Genomic DNA, 6,741 nt, shown 5'->3' with positions numbered 1-6,741 from the left:
CGCAGTGGTTGAGAGTCCGCCTGCCGATGCAGGGGACGCGGGTTCGTGCCCCGGTCCGGGAAGATCCCACATGCCGCGGAGGTGCTAGGCCCGTGAGCCATGGCTGCTGAGCCTGCGCATCCGGAACCTGTGCTCCGCAACGGGAGAGGCCACAACAGTGAGAGGCCCGCGTACCGCAAAAAAAAAAAAAAAAAAGAAAAAGAACCTGAGCTTCATTAAGTCCTGAAACCAGGTGTGTGGTCTCAGTTGAAAGACTGGGTTTTGGCCTGGTTCGAGTCCCGGCCGTGTGGGTTTGAGTCCCGATCTGGGTTTTGGCCGGGTTCCTGGCATGTGGGTTCAAGTCCCAATCTGAGGTACACGGTTTCACTTCCTTGCTCATAACATTTGTTCAATAAAAATTTGCTGAGTCAAGGGATTTTTTTAAAAAAAAGGAGTAAAAAGAAACAGGTGAAATTAATTTTAATAGTATACTTTCGCCTAGTATATCCAAAGCATAATTTCAACTTGTGATCAGTAAAAAATTATTAATGAATTATATTACATTTTTTGTACTAAGTCCTTGAAATCTGCTATTTAACCACATCAGAATAATATGAGCAGGGGTATATTACAGGTTGAAATAAGTTTTAGGTGGTTATTTGTGGGTTGCTGCCCCATTGCTATCTCTAAAGAACTGTAAAAGTTTACTTAAAGACTACCAGCTAACATGGTTTATGAGGAAAAAAATGCATAAATTTCAATGTTGACTGCCCATGTAATTTACTGGCATTGCCATCAGTGCTTTGTTTTCTTTGAGTGAGAAGCTGTAGTCCCATGGCTGTCTTTGGGGGTTGATCAGAAGGTTATCTGCTTCTTCAGTTTGGGAAGTTTTTGAAACGCCTGGTCTACTCTTTTCTTTATTAAGTACATATTTCTGCAGCTTTGACGTAAGTTCCTTCTTTTTAGAACCGTTACATGATTTAAATACTCTGACATAGCTAACCTTCATTTTTTTTTTTTGATGAGCTCTGAATGATGCCTTTTTTTCTGATAAATCATTGACAATTATGACAAAAATGAAGATTATTCCTGATTTCTGTTCTCCCTTCTTCTTTAGTAATAGAATTTTAACCTAGGTATGTGGCCATCCAGAGTCAGGATTACACTTCTTAGCTTCTCTTGCTGCTAGAAATTCATCTAGTTCTGGTCAGTAGGATGTAAGTAGAATTTTTTGAGGGGGCAACTTCCTTAGGAAAACTTCCATAAGAAAGAGAGTGTCCATTATTTGTGTGTGTGTGTGTGTGTGTGTGTGTACGTGTGTACGTGTGTATGTGTGTACCTCTTGCTCTTTTTTTCTCTTATTTAGTCCTACTACCTGGAATACAGTTGCCACTATTTTGGACAATGGGGTTGAGGCCCCCAAGGCATAACAAGAAAATAGAAGGACCCGAGTCTTTGATATTTAGTGACACAATGTCAAAACAAAACAGTCCTGCACTGCCAACTGGACTTTTATATGAGAGGGAAATAAACTTCTGTTTTGTGTAATCAACTCCTGTTTTGGGTTTCAGTCATAGCAGATGAACTCAATCCCAACGATTGGGTTCAACAGGTTATATATAATATTTAACAGATTTTTAACATCTATATTAATGTATATTCTCATAGACTTGTATATTAGTCAAGGACTCTTAGAGGCAAGGGTGAAAACCCCTCACCCATGTGAAAGGATCCTGAGTGACCCCAGAATTGGAGGACACCAAGAGATCCTTAGTCACATCTCCAAGGATGTCTATAGCCAGAGACCGCAGGAATCTCTTTCTCTAAATCTTGGTTTTAATTCTGTTTTCCTCTAGGTTTCATTTTGTGTTACTCTAGACTGACTTTCTCCAGTGAAGGGATATGTCCACCTGTTGTGGACCAGACTAACTTCCTCAACAGCTTGAGACCTCAGATGGAAAAGAGTTGTGTCTCTCCTTCTGTTTGGAAAATACTAGGGAGCTACTCAGATTGACTTGGCTTGGGTCACATGCCAGCCCCTATATCTGTGACTGGTCCCATCGAGATTACATGCCCTCCATTGTGGCCTACTTTGTGGGAGCTGGGGGAGGGTGTAAGGATTGGCAGTGTCCACTAGAACCATTTCTTCTAAATTAAGGTGGGTGCTGTTTAGATAAAACAGTGCCTGTTTCACCTGATAAGTCCTTCATAAATGATTTACGATAAGAATCATCTTATTCTTTCTGGAAAGCCATCCATGTATGAAAAATATGAGGGCTGCTGGTTTGCTATGAATTTGCTTTCTGACTTTGAAGTTATACATTTTTGCAAGACGCAGCTCAGATAGATCCTGTAGAACATTTTAATGACAATTAACTCTGGCCGCATTATCACACTATATAGGCCAATTATTAGCTGCCACTGAACAGAGATCCTTAATTTCTTTTATCTCCAGTCAAGTTGATTATAATGTCAGCCTTGAAGCATTGCTGTAATTATTAATACTTTTGAAATAGATATGAGGAAGCATTTGGGGCATTAGAAAATTAAGACTGTTACATCATGATAAATATTTCAGTGCCACACATTCTATTGTGACACAATGCTTAAAATTCTAAAGTGAGAGTTTCCTTCAAGGAATTAAAATTTGGCAGTTAAATGTTTGACATCCATGAAATTTGATAAGTAAAAATACTTTTGTGGGGAGAGGCTTTGAGTTACCACTCTTTACTTGCAATCTTAACAAATTTATGAAAGATCAATTAATTGAAAGGTAATGGTGTCATGTGATTGAGTTCTGTTGAAGGGGAGAGAAGATCTCTGTCCACAGGTCATGTCCAAGGGTGGATAAGTCTGTGTTTCTGCTGGGCAAAGGCTAGTCATGACACAGTGCACTCATCCAGGTGGCTTTCAAGCAATCTGGTGATATTTCAGAGAACTCAAAGGTAAAGGTTTATTGCTTTGGGAGTACTATGTTTATTAGACTGGTTTTAAGTCAGATGCCTGTGAGGTGCATAGTCAGAATGTGTTCTTTCTCCAGGTCTGAAAAGCTCAAGCTTTTCATTGATTTATTCACTCAAAGGTAACAGGAAACTGGGGTGGTTTGTATCACCTAAATCATTATATGCTTTCCCTGGGTATCATTTAGCCGGATCACACAAAGAAGGGGAGGGGGAGATATATTTGATATTTAATGAACAAAGAAGAATATCTTTAAACAGCCTGTATCAGCTCTGAGAAAAAAGTTTTCTCTGATCAGAAACTTTTCTCGGTAAATTCACCATGTCCCAAGTAGAAAGAGGAATGCAGGCCCCAAAGGCAAGTCTTGATGCAAGATTTCATTGTAGGACTTCCCTGGTGGCGCAGTGGTTAAGAATCCACCTGCCAACACGGGACACGGGTTCGAGCCCTGGTCCAGGAAGATCCCACATGCGGCGGAGCAACTAAGCCCGTGCGCCACAACTACTGAGCCCACAAGCCACAACTACTGAGCCTGCACTCTAGACCCCGTGCTCCACAACAAGAGAAGCCACTGCAACGAGAAGCCCCTGCGCCACGACGAAGAAGTAGCCCCGCTCCACACAACTAGAGAAAAGCCCGCGTGCAGCCACGAAGACCCAATTCAGCCAAAAATGAATAAATAAGTAAATTTATTTTTAAAAAAAAGATGTCATTGTGTTAATTTTTCATTTCACCAGGAGCATCAGTCCATTGTGACTCATGTTGTTTTCAGGAGTTTTACCTCCACTGTGAGGGTTGGAGGTGGCACAGAAGGGCGCTCCAAGGTGAGGAGTCATAATGCGGAGACGAGCTTTTCCTTTCACCCACCGGAAGGGCAAGTCAGATTAGAGATCTGGCATCTGTTTCCTTGTGATTGCTGTTTCTTCCAGCCTAGTTTTGGAGAGCGGCAAATGTATGTTTTCCTTTTTATCCTTGGGTAGTGGTCGGTTAGGACTTTTCTTCTTTGAAAAAGGGAGACATTCACACATTTAGGGGTTAATAATGTCTACAAGTCACTGATGCCGCTGAATAAAAGTTCAGGAATGTCGGATTATTCTCATTCGCAAGATGCTCATTCACCACTCCTGTAGGGGTATAAATATCTGAAATAATACGGAAGGCCAGGACAAAAATAGGTTTCTGAGAAACCCATGGCAGTTTTTGCTTTTTGATTACATTGCAGCTTTATCGCCTGATCTCAGCTTGAGCTTGTCACGTCCAGGTCCCTCTGGGTTTGACCTCCTGTCTCTTGCCTCTTTCCCAGAGGCCCATTACATTTCACAACCAACCATTGCTCAAAAAGCTCTCTTCTCAAGAGTTCAGGCATTTCATAAGTTAAAACTACTTTTCCAGTGTCCCGTTTTAGCATTTTGTTTAGATGACCATACTTTCATATATCGTGATAAAGAATCAAAATGTATCTTTCTTATTATGTTTATTATGTCCTGTTTGAAAATGTCTAACAGATTAAATGTACTCAAGGGCTGATATTGATATACTCTAATTTTTTCAGTTTAACTTTATTTTATTAACATATTAATTTTATGGCCAAACTTGTCTAATCAGTTAAAATTCCAGTTAATTTACTTAGCAGTGGTTAATGTTCTAAGACTAATATGGGAGCAGTGGTAATGATATTTTATAAACAGTGGCATTGTTTCAGTTTTATAAAAAACCTTTTGATTTTTTTTTTTTTAAATTTTTTGCTTAGGTAAACTAGTTCATGTGGGACAGCTCCCTCTAGTGTTTGTTAGAGTAAATACAAATGGTATTGAACTGAATACTTTCTTTTTTTTTAAAGTAAGGTTTTATTTATTTATGTATTTATTTTGGCTGTGTTGGGTCTTCGTTGCTGCGCACGGGCTTTTCTCTGGTTGTGGCGAGCAGGGGCTACTCTTCGTTGCAGTGCGTGGGCTTCTCATTGTGGTGGCTTCTCCTGTTGTGGAGCATGGGCTCTAGGTGCGCGGGCTTCAGTAGTTGTGGCACACGGGTTCAGTAGTTGTGGCACAAGGGCTTAGTTGCTCCACGGCATGTGGGATCTTCCCGGACCATGGCTCGAACCCGTGTCCTCTGCATTGGCAGGCGGATTCTTAACCACTGCACCACCAGGGAAGTCCCTGAACTGTATACTTTTTTTAAAAAGGGTTTATTTCTTTAGAGCAATTTAAGGTCCATCCACAACAAAATAGAGAGGAAGGTACAGAGGTTTCCTGTATACCCCCTGCCTTGCCACTCGCATAGCCTCCTCCATTATCAGCATCACTCTCCAGAATTGTCCATTTGTTACCAAACATAAGCCTACACTGACACATTATAATCACCCAAAAGTCCCTAGTTTACCTTAGGGTTCACTCTTGGTGTTGAACATTTTGGGTATTGACACATTTATAATGACATATATCCATCATTATAGTATCACAGAGAGTATTTTCACTGTCATAAAATTCTCTGTGCTTTTCCTCTGCCATCCCCATCCCTGCAACCACTGAACTTTCTTATTGTCCCTGTAGTTTTGCCTTTTCCAGGATGTCATATAATTGGAATCATACAATATGCAGCCTTTTCAGATTGGCTTCTTTCACTTAGTAATATGCATTTAAGTTTCTTCCATGTCTTTTCATAGCTTGATAGATCATTTCTTTTTAGCCCTGAATAATGTTCCAGTGTCTGGATGTATGACAGTTTATTTATTCATTCACCTCCTGAAGGACATCTTGGTTGCTGCCAAGTTTTGGTAATTATGAATAAACCCGCTTAAAACCTCTGTGTGCCAGTTTTTTTGGTGGGTATAAGTTTTCAACTTCTTTGGGTAAATACCAAGGAGTGAGATTGCTGGATCGTATCGTGAATATGTTTAGTTTTGTAAAAAACAGTATGTTTAGTTTTGTAAGAAATCACCAAACTGTCTTCCAAAATGACTGAGCCATTTTTCATTCCCACCAGTGATGTATGAAAGTTCCTGTGGCTCCACATCCTCGCCAGCATTTGGTGTTGTCAGTGTTCCAGATTTTGGCCATTCTAATAGGTGTGTCGTGGCATCTCGTTTTCATTTGCATTTCCCTGATGACATATGATGTGGAGCATCTTTTCATAATGCTTATTTGACATCTGAATATCCTCTCTGGGGAGATGTTTGTTAAGGTCTTTGGCCCATGTTTTAATCAGGTAGTTTTTTTATTGCTGAGTTTTAAGAGTCCTTTGTGTATTTTGCATAACAAGACTTTATCAGATGTTCCTTTGGCAAATGTTTTCTCAAAGCCTTGAAGAAAACATTTGCTTGTCTTCTAATCCCCTTGATACTGTCTTTTGTAGAGCAGAAGTTTTAAATTTGAATGAAGGCCAGCTTATCAATTATTTTTTTCATAGATTGTCTTTTTTTAAAAACTTTATTTTTTATACAGCATGTTCTTATTAGTTACCTATTTTACACCTATTAGTGTATACATGTCAATCCCAATCTCCCAATTCATCCCACCCCCACCCCCACCACTTTCCCCCCTTGGTGTCCATATATTTGTTCTTTACATCCGTGTCTCTATTTCTGCCTTGCAAACAGGTTCATCTGTACCATTTTTCTAGATTCCACATTTATGCGTTAATATACAAAATTTGTTTTTCTCTTTCTGACTTACTTCACTCCGTATGACAGTCTCTGCGTCCATCCACGTCTCTACAAATGACCCAATTTCGTTCCTTTTTATGGCTGAGCAATATTCCATTGCATATATATACCACAACTTCTTTATCCATTCTTCTGTCGAT

At 39.9% G+C, this 6,741-nt stretch overlaps 1 protein-coding gene across 15 annotated transcripts in view; it reads left to right on the top strand.

Moving 5' to 3' along the window:
* TBC1D4 (TBC1 domain family member 4) overlaps window positions 1–6,741 on the top strand; it is a 640,377-nt gene that overhangs the window by 144,732 nt on the left and 488,904 nt on the right. For 5 of the 15 annotated variants that reach the window (XM_055089696.1, XM_055089695.1, XM_028497462.2 and 2 more), the window contains exon 2: window positions 3,327–3,623. The exons of 9 other annotated variants lie outside the window; for them this stretch is intronic. The gene's annotated coding sequence lies outside the window, so the exon portion shown is untranslated. Of the gene's footprint in view, window positions 1–3,326; window positions 3,624–5,966; window positions 6,005–6,741 lie in introns of those variants that run through there. One more of the 15 variants, XM_055089698.1, reaches the window with a different exon arrangement.

Source organism: Physeter macrocephalus, chromosome 13 (genome assembly GCF_002837175.3).
Source record: "Physeter macrocephalus isolate SW-GA chromosome 13, ASM283717v5, whole genome shotgun sequence".
NCBI classification, from domain to species: Eukaryota; Metazoa; Chordata; class Mammalia; order Artiodactyla; family Physeteridae; genus Physeter; species Physeter macrocephalus.
This window is presented reverse-complemented; position numbering and strand designations above follow the sequence as displayed.